Below are 14,410 nucleotides of genomic sequence, written 5' to 3' on the forward strand. Positions count from 1 at the left end.
GTACAGACATGGATTGGGGGAAGGTTTTGACTGTTAGAACATGTTCAGCCTCATGTTTAGCCAACATGTTCACAACAGTTAATTCTACTTGTTAGGTCACTCAAAAGCATGTATTTTTATCCATTCATTCATTTGGTATCAAGAAAAGATGCCAAAATAGAACACAGTACTATAAATGGCATCAATATGTTGGATTTTTTCCTCTTAAGAATTAAATTTAGGGCTGGGGATGTGGCTCAAGCTGTAGTGCGCTCGCCTGGCTTGCGCGGGGCACTGGGTTCGATCCTCAGCACCACATAAAAATAAAAGATGTTGTGTCTACTGAAAACTAAAAAATAAATATTAAAAAAAAAGAATTAAATTTAGAATAGGAAAATTGCTACTGTTGTAATCTTAAAGTCTCTTGCATGATGGTGAGCTATGAAACACTATGTGAGTTCCACATCAGAACATTGTAAATGAAAAAATAGCATGTGGCACCTCTTCCAGTTTTAATCCGAAAATAATCCATCAAGCATGATTTACATTATTGCAGAATCATGCAATGCTGCTCAGCATTAAAATTTAAGTGTCAACACTTGGTTTCTACATTTCTTTCCCTTTTTAATGTGTTCAGTGATGTGTCTGTTCTCAGTTGCTTATGGAAAAAGCAGGCTTGGCATGTTAGAATGATGATCGATGGGCTTCATGAAAAGACCTTTATGTCCCACAAAGTATGAAGCACTAGTATGAAGCGCTAGTATGAAGCACCATCAGTACTAACGTATGTGCTTTCTGTGATGCTTGGCTTATGACTAAGCTAAATGTCAATTAGAAACACCTTGACTCTAACACAACATCTTTAAGGCAATACCACTCCTTTTATGGAGAGCAGTACAAACATGGGCTAGGGGAGGAATGAATGTTCTTGCTTTTGGTGTATAAGGTTATGGTGAGAACTTATCACTAATTTCCCCAGCCAGTGTTAACTGGAATATTGGAGAGGCTCTGTAGTTTGGATGGAAATTGTTCAAGGTCACTTTCCTCAGACATTTGCTTCCACCCATACATAGAATTGTGCTGTAACTAAATGGCAATAGTTAGAACATTTTTGTGTGTTTTCCTATTGGTCTTTTGGTCTGCTCCACAGAGATACATGTGTTTCCCCCTCCTACTAGGCTTCTGGCACCAAATATGGTCAATTTGGCCTAACGTGTTTGGCCACTGATCCCAAGAGGCAAAAAATCATCTTCTGATACATAGAGACCTTGGGCATGTGGCTTTTTGATACAACTCTTCTGTTTGATTCTTCATGGATAGGCACAGACTATATCACATATGTCTTGACCTCTGTTTTGGGAAAAATCTTTTTTTTTTTATTTCATGTTAATATTTTACTTGAAGAAACTTTAAAAGCAGGGTTTATAGATTCAATAACCAAAGCTCAAAACTGAAAGTGGATGAGCGATAAATTAATAGTAAGGCAGTGAAATTAGAAATGGCAAGCCCTCATCAAATGCATTTAAATGATGGTTTTTAGAATGCTAAACATCTTCAGAACTGGACACAGCTTCTTGGTAACCCTACTTTAAAGAATGGTGGGTACTAGGAAAATTTGAGCCTTAAGAATAATTTCTGACAAGGCCAAGTTCCCTTGGGAAATGGAAAGTAGCTGTAAGGAGAGGTCAAGATCATCTCTCTTCTAATCTCCCTTTCCCCTTCCTTGCCTCCTCTTCCTTCCATGCATCTGTGTTTTTCCCACCTCAGTAACTGTCCAAGTGCATAGGGGCTTCTGAGGATGTATGCAACAGGTGCCCAGGAAACTCAAGACCTACTGCCCTTCAATAAAGTCTGTATGGTCTGTGACCAATGCTTTTAAAACAACCCAGTATACACTTTTAGTCAATTTTTCACCCTAGCAAACCATGGGAAACTAATGGATAACATTAAGATGACTTATTTTTGGTTGAGAATGATTCCTATATTCCAACTTTGTTTGATGTATTTGAAATTAAGTCTTTTACCTTTTTCAGAAAGTAGAAATAGACTTGTCATAGTCTCCTCCCAGAGCTGTACTATAAAGCATACTTAAGATTAAAAGCAGAGGTCACCAGCTACTAACGGTATGATACTGAACCACTTTCTTACCATTTAAACACTTTTTAAAATTGGAATTGGTATGAGATTTTAAAAAAGATAGAAATAATTAGCACAGTACCTAGAATACAGTTAGTGCTCAATAAATGTAATCATGATCCTACCCTTACCATTACTAATTATGTGTACATATATGCATATGTGTTTATATGTACGTAAATATTTGCATGTTTATATGTGTGTCTGTGAATGTGTGTATATGTTTTCACATAAACACACTTGTACATATCTACATGTATGCATATCTGAGTACATAATTAGTAATGAGGATCATACATTATGTGTATATACATATATAGATAAATGGCAATGAACTTTCTGAGGGTAGGAGAAATATCTTATTCTCATGTGGATTCTACACAGTGGCTATACTAGATTATGTGTGTGGATTGACACTTTCCTGAGAAAATATGATTCATAAGAACTGCCTAATTTCATTTTCTCTCCTGTTCAGCCTTCTTTTCTAATTTCACTTCACTGAGAAGAGTAGATGGCTTCAGAATGCATAATTAAGCAGAATAGGTAATGTTATAAAACACTTGCTTGATATAATTATCTAAATATATTAGGATCTTCCACTATAAATCCAGTTGGTTGGGGAAATAAAAGAATCATTGCACAGTCTTTTCTTTTTGAGGATGACTAAGTGTGTTATTGGAAAGGTGTCCAATTATAATGCGACTGTGGGTACTGTGCAGAGAGTGAACAGACATGATTATGAACTTCAGCTCTGCTTCTTACTGGTTTGGTTTTCTCATCTACAAATGGGGATAATGCTATCTGACATTAGGTAGTTGTGAGAATTAAATTAGATAACTTTTATAAATGACTCTTCCTGGAATTTAGTAATTACTCATTGCTGTTATAGTCATCGTTATTATTGGTATAATTAACATATCAGGTGACAGGTAAGCTTAGAAGTCCTATTCTAATCTCCTAGTTATTGGTATGTTTAAGTATGTGTTTGTGTTTGTGAGTGTGTGTGTGTGTATGTATGTATGTGTGCCCTGTGATAATAATTCACTTTCCTCATCCATGGCAGAAACATTGAACATTGTAACAAGCATGAAAACTTCATTTTGCAATCCAGCGTGCCTATGTATATGGGCATGTATGCATTTAATAAGGAAGTACTTTTTAAAATTCAAAAATAAGCCAATGGAAAGCTATTCAAAAGTTTTCATTTTATTAAGTCTAGTTTATTTCATAAGTTGTAGTTTGCTAATATTCATTGTTAATACTTTCTAAAAGAAAAATGCAGTTTTACCAGGCCAGTTACGTAAATGTCTCTGCAGTGAATTAATTAAGTAGGCCAGGCACAGTAGCACATTCCTGTAATCCCAGAGGCTTAGGAGGCTGAGGCAGGAGAATCACGAGTTTGAGGCCTCAGCAACTTTGCAAGACCCTGTCTCAAAATAAAGTATAAAAAGGGCTGGGGTTGTGGATGTGGCTCAGTAGATTAGTGTCCCCAGGTTCAGTTCCCAGTACAAAAATTTTAAAAATTCCATTGAGAATAAAATTCAAGTGAATGATGATCTTGCACAAATATGATTATTTAAAGTAGAAAAAGAATAAAAAGGAGAAGATGGAAAAGAAGAAAATGAGAAGATGGAGGAGGAAGAATAGGAAAACCTAGGAGTTGAACAAGAGCGATTATAATAACTTTTACAGATTCTAATTTTTTCTCACCTAAAACTCAACAGTTAGTGAAACAAAAACAAATTCATCAACAACAAAATAAAAGTATGCAACTCATGCTCATTCTAAGTTAAATCCTTTAAAAAAAAATAGCTAGAGATTAAAGGAATTCCTCAACTGCAAAAATGTGTGCAAATTCCATCTTGATTTGCAGAGCCAGATAAAAATGTTCTGAAAATCCACAGGTGTTCTGGCCACTTCAGCCAGGAATGTATGTAGAGCCTGGAACTGTCAAGGCATAGGTGGTGATGCCCACAGCAGATTCTGCTTATCTCCATTCTGACCCCTCAGTTGTCTCCTACTGGAGGTAGGAGAGCCACGACATTGTTTCATAAATGCCCACCAGAAGCCAGACCAGGCATATCCAAGGCCCTGGAGATACAGCATGGAGGAAGATAGGCAGAGTCACTGCCCTCAGGAACTCTCATGACAGTGAGAGGAAACAGACACTAAACTGAAGCAGGGAAATAAGCACATTAGTGAAACAGATTATTTGAAGTTCAATAAAGGCAGATAAAAGAGAGCAACTTGGTGAGTGACTGGAAAGGATCCCCCTCCAGCCAGGGGTCAAGGAACATCAATGGGTATAAACTTGTAACTGAAATATCAAAGGAGGCAACCATGGGAAGCTGTAGGGAAAGAAGAGCAAGCACTGAAACAGAAAAGGCTGCAACAACAGCAGAAGGCATCTTTTCTTTGGTTCCTAAGTGGTTCCCTTGGCACCTTGTCATGCAGGCAGTTAGAAGGAAGTAAACAAAAGAGAGGGAAACAGAACTATAGCTAACTCCTCCCTCAGGTAAGAGTAAGGAGGGGTGTTTCACCTCCTTATCTCAGTTCAACCTATTTTACATATCAAGTAACTTTTTCAGTACTTGGCTGGGATAAGATAGCTAAAGCCAAAAGGTCAGCTAAGGTCAGATGCTAGAAATAAGACACAGCACACTCAGTCTTATTAATAAGACACTCAACAATGTACTGAAATAAATTAAACCAGGAAAGTGGTCAGGGTCAGACAGGAGGACCGCAGACCACAAGGGCCAAATTTCTGCTCAAGCCGCAGAGTGGTTGTTGCAGAGGGCTGGCAAGGCTGGGAGCTTCGTGGATACTGGCTGAAGCACGTTTTCTTATGAAGAGAGTTTCATTGTTGCAGCATTTTATGGGCAAGGGTAGGAAAGAGTTCTTATTTAATATTTCAATAATAGTCTTACATTTCACCATTTTGATGAACTAGTGTTCTGTTGGGGATGGTTGAGTGAATCCGTTATTTTAATAGATTCCTCTCCTAAAACATACATAATCAGAACTGTAGTAAAGTTCATGGGAGAGTAAAGAGAAAAATTTAATATAATACTTGAGCAAAGGATAATTCGACAAAGACATACCTAGGTCTATAAACAAATGGTAATGGGTAAGGAGAATGAAGGGATAATTGGGCTCTTGAAGGGGAAGGCAGCAGCAGAGGAGGAAGTGTTGAGAGAATGAGAAGAGATCTAGGCTCAGTGGCACATTCCTGCAATTCCAGTGGCTCAAATCCCTGAGGCAAGAGGATCGCAAATTCAAAGCCAGTCTTAGCAATTTAGCAAGACTGTCTGCAATTTAGTAAGACCCTGACTCAAAATAAAATATAAAAATTGGGCTGGGGATGTGGCTTAGTGATTAAGCACCCTGAGATTCAATCCTTGGTGAGAGAGGGAGGGGGGAGGGAGAGGGGGAGAGAGGGAGGGAGGGAGAGAGGGAGGGAGGGAGAGAGAGAGAGAAGGGAAAGAGAAAAAAATTAGGTGGAGCAAGATCTAAAATCTCAGGGTAATATTGCTTGGCCTTGCCTCATCATTCATTTGTTTCAATGTATTATTAAACAGAATTTTTACTGAGCACCTATTATGTGCTATACCTTAAGATAGGTACTGGGTAGAGAGTAGTGAAAAACAGACTAAGTTCCTGCCTTTGTATAACTTGTAACTTAGTAGATACAGACCTGATATTACTAATAATAAACATTTTATAAAAGAATAATAATAGAATCTAACATTTTGGATTACTGTGAGGACTAAATACATGAAGCATTGTATGTAAAGTGTTTAATGCAGTGCCTCATATGCCATAAATAACCTACTGCTATTAAGCCATGAATTACGTATTCCTAGGAAGACTGGCTTAGGAAAAATGTAGAATTTAGAACTTCAGCATTGTAGAGATCTATGCCTGTGCCAACTCTTTCACTTCACAAGTGAAGCAATGAATACAGGTTAGATAATTTTACAAATTAGTAAGCACACAGTTTAGATGGTTGCCTGTGGTCACAGAGATCATACATAAGTGCTACCCCTGAGATACAAAAGCTGTGGATGTACTTCAAATCAAAATAAATATATCCCCACGTGTGCACAAAATTTTAGGGAGCCCTGAATCTAATCCATGTCTCATGGATCCACAGATGCTTTTCAACCCCCCGACACACACATCTTGCCTCTGTATTATCTGAATTTGGGAATGTTTTCTTGCATGGTGATCAGTCCTTTTGTTTGAAATAATACTTTACTGCTGTAATTAATTTTCCTCATAAACTCCATTTGTTAATCACATGAGCAAACGACTCCCCCAGGTGCTGAGTAAACACATTTCCAGCTTTGAGAGGGATGCTGTGTAATGACACTTGGAAAGTCCAGTATCCTGTTTATCTAGTATTTAATTTTATGGACATGTTACAAGTAAACTTTCATCCTTGAAAACCAGAAAGATGTAGTTATTTTAAATGACCATACTTCTTTATATACAGAGAACCTTTTCTCTGTAACTGTGCCTTTGGTATATTGTTATTTTGGAAGATGAAGAAAATGAGAAAAATGAAGATAAAAGCTACTCAACTACATTAGAAAATGACTTGCATATTTAAGACACACTTAAGACAGAGCAGTATTTCTTTGTGAAAAAGTGTTGACGGGAATCTCAGTTAAAAAACAACTCCACCTAATATTTTCTTATAAATTTAACAGCTATCTCTGAAAACTCACCGTGTGTAAGAAGAAAGAAATGAGAGTCCTATGGGGGAGAAAGGTGCACAGTTATAAGACAGCGTGAGTAGCTATGATAAAGTGCTTACAGAATATTCCCAGCACACAGGAAGAGGAGTAATTACCTTCATAAAAATGGGGATTATTGAGCTGAACCAGGGAGGGGAGAGCATCCCAGGAAGAGTGTGTTGCTTTAATGAGGGCAAAAAAGAAGAAAAAAGGAAGTGTTTCAGAATACCCTGAGGAGTCCATTCAAAGTGTTGCTGGAGTAGCTAACCACTTACCATCCGCCCGTAGAAAAGAGATACAGGAAGCCAAAAGGACATCAAGATGATGGTTTTTAATCTATGGGTTTCAAGGAATGCCAAAGTTCAGGACTCCCTGGTAAAACTACAACTGAGACTGTCTGGAATAAAAAGTCCAAGTGGGAATGTACTAACTGTGATACAAATTCAGACCCAAGGATGTTTGTAAAGGCTCTGAGGTCAATAAAAAATGGGTACACACACTATTCCCACTACAGAGGAAATCACTGGTTTGGTCACAAATGGTGATAGACAGTCACAAACAGGAAGGAGGTCTGACAAGGCAGGTAGATGCCCAGCACAGGTGAGATTAGCAGGTGGACTCAGGAAGTGGAGGAGAGTGAGGCGACCCTTCCCAGTGGTCAGTGCCAAAAGTAGGCTGCCCAAGAGGACGATGTGGAAGTGGTGGGCTTCAGGAAAGGGAGGGAAATGGAAGAAGTGGTGAAGGGAAGAGATACTTAAAGAGACAAAAATGATGGTTGATGTCTCCATACCTGTGGGTGGAAGCGGTGATATGGAAAGAAAGGTTTCCTCTATGGAAGAGCAAATGGCTATGTAAACCCAAAGGGTTCAAAACAGAGTGATTTTTACATTTTAGCTTTTCAAGCTGTTGTCTTTGGCAAAAGTCTTCAGAAACTCAATTCTACCCACTCTGGTTCTAAGGAGACCTCACTGGGGGATCTACCCCAGTCTGTCAGGAACTGTGGAGAGACATCAGTCTTCTCCCAGGTGGACAAAGGAATTAGAAATCAATCATGTAGATGGGACTCCTCCAGCCTTGAAAACAGCTGTCTTTAACGTTCTCTTTATCAGTGGGAATGTGACAGATTAAGCTGACCTCCATTCAAGAGTGTTGCTTTCACCTGTAAGAAAATTGAGCTACAGATTCAAAGTGACTCTTCCCTTGTTTTGCAATTGAAAATTGGAGCCAGACAGGAAAAAAAAAAATCAAAAAGAAAGATTGAAAGGCATGGAGCCACCTCTACAAAAGAGAACTATAGGAATAAATAATCAAGTAATCATGGCTTCTTGCCTGGGTCCTGCTAATCGCTTCCTGATTGTTCTGCCTAGCTTTCATCTCCCCTACCTTCAATCCATCCTGTGCATGGTTGCCAGCTAAAGTAGAGCAGTGATCACATTATTTTCCAGGTGAAAAATCAAATCATGAACCACTCCTGTTTCCCACAGAGAACTCTCTGGATACTTCGCTCTGTTACTCAAAGCAGAGCCTTCTGTGTTCTGTCCTTAACCTAGCATTCCAGCTGCAATTCTCCTTTCTTTCTGTGTTTATTTTTTTAGTCTAGACAAATGGCCTTGTTCCCTGATGTTCCACCACCTCATGACTTCCCACCTGTTGTTCCAGGCAGTTAAATTTCCCATATATATTTCTACAAATATTCAAGCCCTTCTTTACCTGTCAAAGTCACATTCATGTCAGAAACATTGCTTGTCCTTAGCTCCTCAACCACATAAACTCTTCTGTTAAGTACCCAGCTTGCTATTCTTTATCAACATATGGACTTTCAAAGAAAAAAATAATATACACATAGCCCAAATACATTTTGAAAACATGTAGAAAAAGAAAAGAAGAAATAGAAAAAAATGAAGGCACCTGCATTTCTCATCATTCAAACAGAACCATCATGAATACGTCGGCACATTTCTCTCCAGTCTTTTCAACCCATAAAAGCCCATGAGTATGTCTCACTGCCTCTCTCTCAGTGAGGGCTCTTTGAGGGTCAGGGGTGGCTTACTCCTACAGGGTCTACCACGGGGCATTGCTCTGAACAGGGTTACCATGTTTGAGTTGAATCAACATGCATTCATTGAGTAGCTAAGATTCATCTAAGAGTTTGGAGTAAAAGCAATAAAAAACCAATCTTCAATGATGTATAAAGAGAAAAATCCTAATAAACCGTGGACCAGGTTTGTAGGAACCTGAAAGTCTTGCTGCCTGTCTCATGTTGCTTTGCTCCAGAACTAATTGGACATTGTAGGAGGTGGAGGGGAGAGGTGGCATAAGAGGGAGGATGAGGAGCAGCAGATATCAGTCAGAAGAACTGTGAAGTGGAAATGTCACCCTAACCAAGCATTATGATGGTAAAATCTGTCTCCACAACCTGTGCACCTCAAGGAGACATGCAGGCAGGTACATCAAGAACAATCTGGCCTTACCTCAGGCTGTGCCAGTGTGACATCAGAGCAGACACAATTCAGGTCCTTTGTGGACATGGCATTGAGCCAACCTTCTTCATGAACAGCATTCGCAATCCGGAAAGACTCAGGGATTCTGAACAATTATGAAAGGTCTCTGGAGTCCTCAAAGTCTACCATTCCAGAGGGTTTTGCTGAACCCTCAAGAGCTTTCCAGAATTTTAATGAACTCCAATGACGTTCATTTTATTTTTTTGAGATTTTTGTGTACAGGGTAGATAATGTATGAGTCAGAAGTACTAATGACCTGGGACCTGTTGTTTCCACTGCCCAAGCTGCTGTTTCTCCATATGTAAGATGTAGTGGATTCACCTGCATCATAAGGCTGCTAGAGGATCATTTGTAAATTCCATGGGTTTGGTAGGGAGTCTGGACAAAAGAGAGAGCTAGTATTACTGCTTTCATTAAATGTCTTTGGAGTGTTAGAATCAAATTGTATCTGTTTTAGTTCAGACTACAATTAAAATGCCATAAAGCCAATGACTTAAAATGACAAAATTTATTTCTCACAGTTCTGGAGACAAGAAATGTAGGTCAAAGTACTGGTATTGTTCTGGTGAGAGCCCCCTTCAGGGTTGTAATTTGCCTTCTTCTTGTATCTTCACACGACACTGTGAGAGAGTTTCCCATCTTTTCTAAGAGCACTAACCTATTAATGAGGGATCCATGTCCTGACTTAACTCCCCAACATACCATCTCCCAGCATATCACAGTGAGGATTAGGGTATCATTGTATGAACATGAGCAGGGGTGGGGAATGAGAGGTGGAGGGGCATGGGAATAGAGACAGTACCATATCCAAGTTTCCTTAAGAGGTCATGGGACCAGATAAACACAGGGAAGACCCTTAGAGTAGGATTTTACCCAAGAGCAGCTATGCAATGTCAACCTGCTTTGCAGTTGAGCAACACACAATCCTGAGGCAGTGTGAGAAGGACCAGAAACCAAAATAAAGCTCCATTCAGCTATGCTACATTAAATGTGCCTTCCATTGGTGAATTCTTTTTGAACTGTTAATGAAAATAATCCTGAAATAGACCTTTAAGATTAAGATTCCAATTTTAAAGTAGCTTTGGATTTGAAAAGTTCCTTGATGTCATAGCTCTAGAAAGGCTTTCACTCCCCATATAATTCTTCAAAACATTGTGCAAATATGTGCAAATAGCACTTAATATGTTCTTTTGGCCCCAAAACTAGACAGGTCTCTGAAGTGAGTAGTTGTTTAAGGCCACAAGTACTCCATGTGATTTTCTGGCATTTTTTTATTGCTGAAATGCTAAAACCAGGTATTTGTACAAGAAAATAAAGGACACTAAAAGCCCTACAATTTTAATCTCTACAATAAACATCTCTATAACAGGTAAAAAATGGAATATGAATAATTAATTGAGAATGATTTCATTTAGCTTTGATAGATCACCAAGCTTGGGAAGAGATATTTAACTATTACAAAATAAAACTATGAATACAGAGACCTAACCAAGAAATTATTTCTGAAAGAATATCAGAGTTATAAATGCAGAGATCTGATTTAAAATTTCAGGCCAGTACCTCCTTTTGATTTAATGTTACAATTAGTATAAACAACTGTGAATGATTCCATTTTCTTCTGAGCCTTTTGTAAGAATGGCCCTTGTGTAACAAAAACTTATGTGCTATGCATCAATATTGAAATAAAATGGTATTGCTGAGGCCAGTTGCCAGCAGAATGGCAAAACAGATTCACTTTCATGGCCCCAAGTTCCTCTTGCCATTATGTACAGATCTGTGTGGCTCCCATTCCATCCTCATCAAATGCCTGAAAGATGTCTCCTTGCAAATAAAAATTACTAGCAGACCTTGCATGTAGACTAGGCTGTACGTTGATTTTCTAATTAATTCAGTCACTTATTCTGCAAACATTTTTTGTGGTCTCAGCTGCTGCATTTTTTGTGCTCAGCTTTGTGGTTCTACCCTAGTCCTGGGGTTGCTGATAAGCAATGAAACCTGCCCCACTTCCAGACAGTCAGGTGAGGCAGAAGTGGGATAAGTCATAGCTGTAATACAAACTGAGGGGTTTCCTAAGAGGGGAGAAAAGAGAAAGTAATTGTGTCCCAAGGAAAGAGAAGGTGGTCAGGAAATGATTAACAGAGAAAGCAGTAGCTGACCCAAGGAAGAGGTGGGGCATCCTTCAGTCTAAGCCCAGAGAACAAAAATGAGTCACTGGCTGATAACAGTTTAAAGCCTTACCCATCCCAAGTTATTTGCATTTAAAAGCAATAAAGCCTAAAAGCTAAAGGGAAGAAAGTTGGCCAAAGGCAGTTCAGGCTTAAACTATTGAGTATAATTCAGCCAGCAGAAATCATCACAATTCTGTGAGAATGATCTGTAACCTATTTAATATCATCTAATATTTTTTTTTCTTAAATATAGATACCCAAGACTGAGCCTAGATTTATTGAATCACTATGTTTTATGAAAAACTTAATTTTAAAAATAAGTCTAAAGTTGATTCTGATGTCCTAGCCCATTAAGAATTATTTTCCTTGATAGACATTTCTAAAGCAGAAAAGAGCCTGAAAATTCATCGCCTTGTCTGATGCTACTATCTCCAAGTTCACATGGTCTTCATTTACTGCTTCCAACGCATGGAGCTCACTGGACTTGCTTTCTGGCATGAGTTTTATCATTAGACACTTCAGAGACAATTACATGATTTAGTACAGGGCACAAGTTAGTTCCTTGGTACATGTCCTACTTGAATTCATGTTTTGGTTCAGAAGCCTTTTGGAAAAAAATCTGTGAACATTTCTAAAATACCTGCTATGTACCAAGCACACAATAGAATTAAAGTAAGTGAGATATGGAGAAGCACTTTGTAAACTGTAAATGCTCCTTTATTAGTCAGCTTTTCATTGCTATTAAAATATCTAAGAAGAACAACTTAGAGTAGGAAAAGTTTATTTTGGGCCTATAGATCCAGAGGTTGGGTTCATGGTCAGCAGACTCAGTTGCTCGGGGCCTGGGACAAGGCAGAAGGTCATGGGGAAAGGGTAGGGTAGAGAAAAGCTGCTTCCCATAGCAGCTGGAAAGCAAAGAAAGAGAGTAAGGAGCCAGAACAAGATAGAGTCCAAGGGCATGCCCCCAGTCACCTACTTTCTCCAGTCATACCTACCTGCCTGCAGTTACCACCCAGTAGTTTATTCAAACTATTAATCCATTAAATGGATTAATCCACATTACAGCTCCCATAATCTGATCATTTCATCTTTGAACATTTCTATATTAATACAGGAGCTTTTAGGGAAGACTTTAAAGGTCCAAATCATAATAACCCCACGTATTTTTGAGATATCTCTGCAAATTATGGGAGTATTTCTGAAATATCCCTTCTGAAATCCCAGTGTTTCTCTCTTGAGTTCACACTTTTACATTAATTTAAACATATTTAAGTCCCATTAAAAGAGATCTTGTGATTCTTCCTCTTAATTCCATACCATCTACAAATCAAACAGCATTCTGGTTCACACGTGTTATTAGTTAATTGTCTGTGTAGAGCTATCATATACCCCAGTCATCCACTTTGAAGGACATTATTTGTGTTCTTTTGTGTTCACAAAAAAGAAAACAAAGCTGCCCATTGCCTTAAAAACATATTCTTCCCTTCAGAAACTGGATTTCATTTTCAGGACACCACCTTACCTACCTTCAATTGAGAAAAAAGTTATTCGTTTTCACTATTATAAAGAGGTTTACTTGCAGAGAAAAACACACCACAGGCTGCCTGTTTTCTCAGCTGTCTGCAGAAGGAATGAGGACTTCTGTGCTGAGGGGGCCTGGTGAGGAGCTACAGCAGTGCTACCCCTGCCTCTCCCCTGCTGTGGGCTGGTGTGAGCTGGTTTTTCCAAGCAGCAGTACAGTGTCAGCCTTCTTTTCCCCTCTTCTAATAATTTCATAATTTCTGCTTTAATGGCTCCTCATCCCATTCCAGTTTGGATGACGCATGCCTTATCTTATTATTTGGACTGGTGGCCTTAGCAACATATTTTTAAAGGAAAGAAAAACATCTCCATACAAAACAAATACCATTATTTTCAAAAAACATAAGTAATCGGGGGTCCTTCTCATCCTTCCCTCCTTTTATAGGTGAAGAAGGGTCATTCTAAACACACATGGTATATTTTAAACAAAATTGAATAAAGAAATATGTGTAGTACTTGATTTATCTGTTTACACTCATATACTGTAACTATTAAAAGTGGGTTTAAAGTGACTGATTCAATAAATAACTCTGCACACCTACTTTAGGCTCAGAAGGGGGAAATTCAGGGACCTAGCCCACTTTCCAAGGAGAGTTAAGACATTACTTAACACTAGTAATGGTTAGGATGGGGACAGGTTATGAAAGAAGTGTGGGGAAATGCCATTTAGTCACTCACTGGGGTGAACAGAATTCACTTCACTGAAGGAGGTGGCAGTACTTCAGGAGAAGGGAGTGCTGCTTCATGGGACTTTGACATCCCACCACCATTAGTCTCTATCCCATCTGCTATGATTTGGGCAGTGGAAGACAACTTGGCAATGAGGCCACAGGCAATTGTCTTTTCTATTACTGTTGGAAAAGTGCTGAGATTTTTCTTCATCAGTGAGTAACTTTTTACTTCCTTAATGTGTTTTCTCAATAAGCACTTTTTCTCCCTTTTCTTCTATTGTTCTGGATATGACGACCATAATCCCTTCTCCGGAAAATAACCAAGAATCTGCTCCTGCCTTGTTTCTCTGCCTACAGGAGTGCCCTTCTGCTCCTTTTAACCACAGCAGCCCAAGGATGTTTCTCAGGCTCAATCCCAGCAAGTGCCCTTCAACTCCTTAAACCCTTCAGTGGCTCTCCATTGGCTGTGATGAAATCCAAACACTAGCGTGGTAGCAGAGTATTCTCTGATTTATTCCTGTCAGCTCTTTAGCTCTTTTTCCCTAGCCCAGCCTTTACCTGTCTCCAACCACATGTGAATCACGTGTTTCCAAGAATACGTGTGGGCTATTCACAGGCTTTGCAAATTATGTTAC

General features: G+C 38.9%; 1 protein-coding gene across 5 annotated transcripts in view; it reads left to right on the forward strand.

Moving 5' to 3' along the window:
• Positions 1-14,410, forward strand: part of Pdgfd (platelet derived growth factor D) — a 228,689-nt gene that overhangs the window by 160,604 nt on the left and 53,675 nt on the right. The gene's annotated exons all lie outside the window — the stretch shown is intronic.

The sequence above is a fragment of the Marmota monax genome, unplaced genomic scaffold (assembly GCF_021218885.2).
Source record: "Marmota monax isolate L192 unplaced genomic scaffold, Marmota_monax_Labrador192_F-V1.1 WCK01_AAM20220418_F8-fsc00045, whole genome shotgun sequence".
Lineage (NCBI taxonomy): Eukaryota > Metazoa > Chordata > Mammalia > Rodentia > Sciuridae > Marmota > Marmota monax.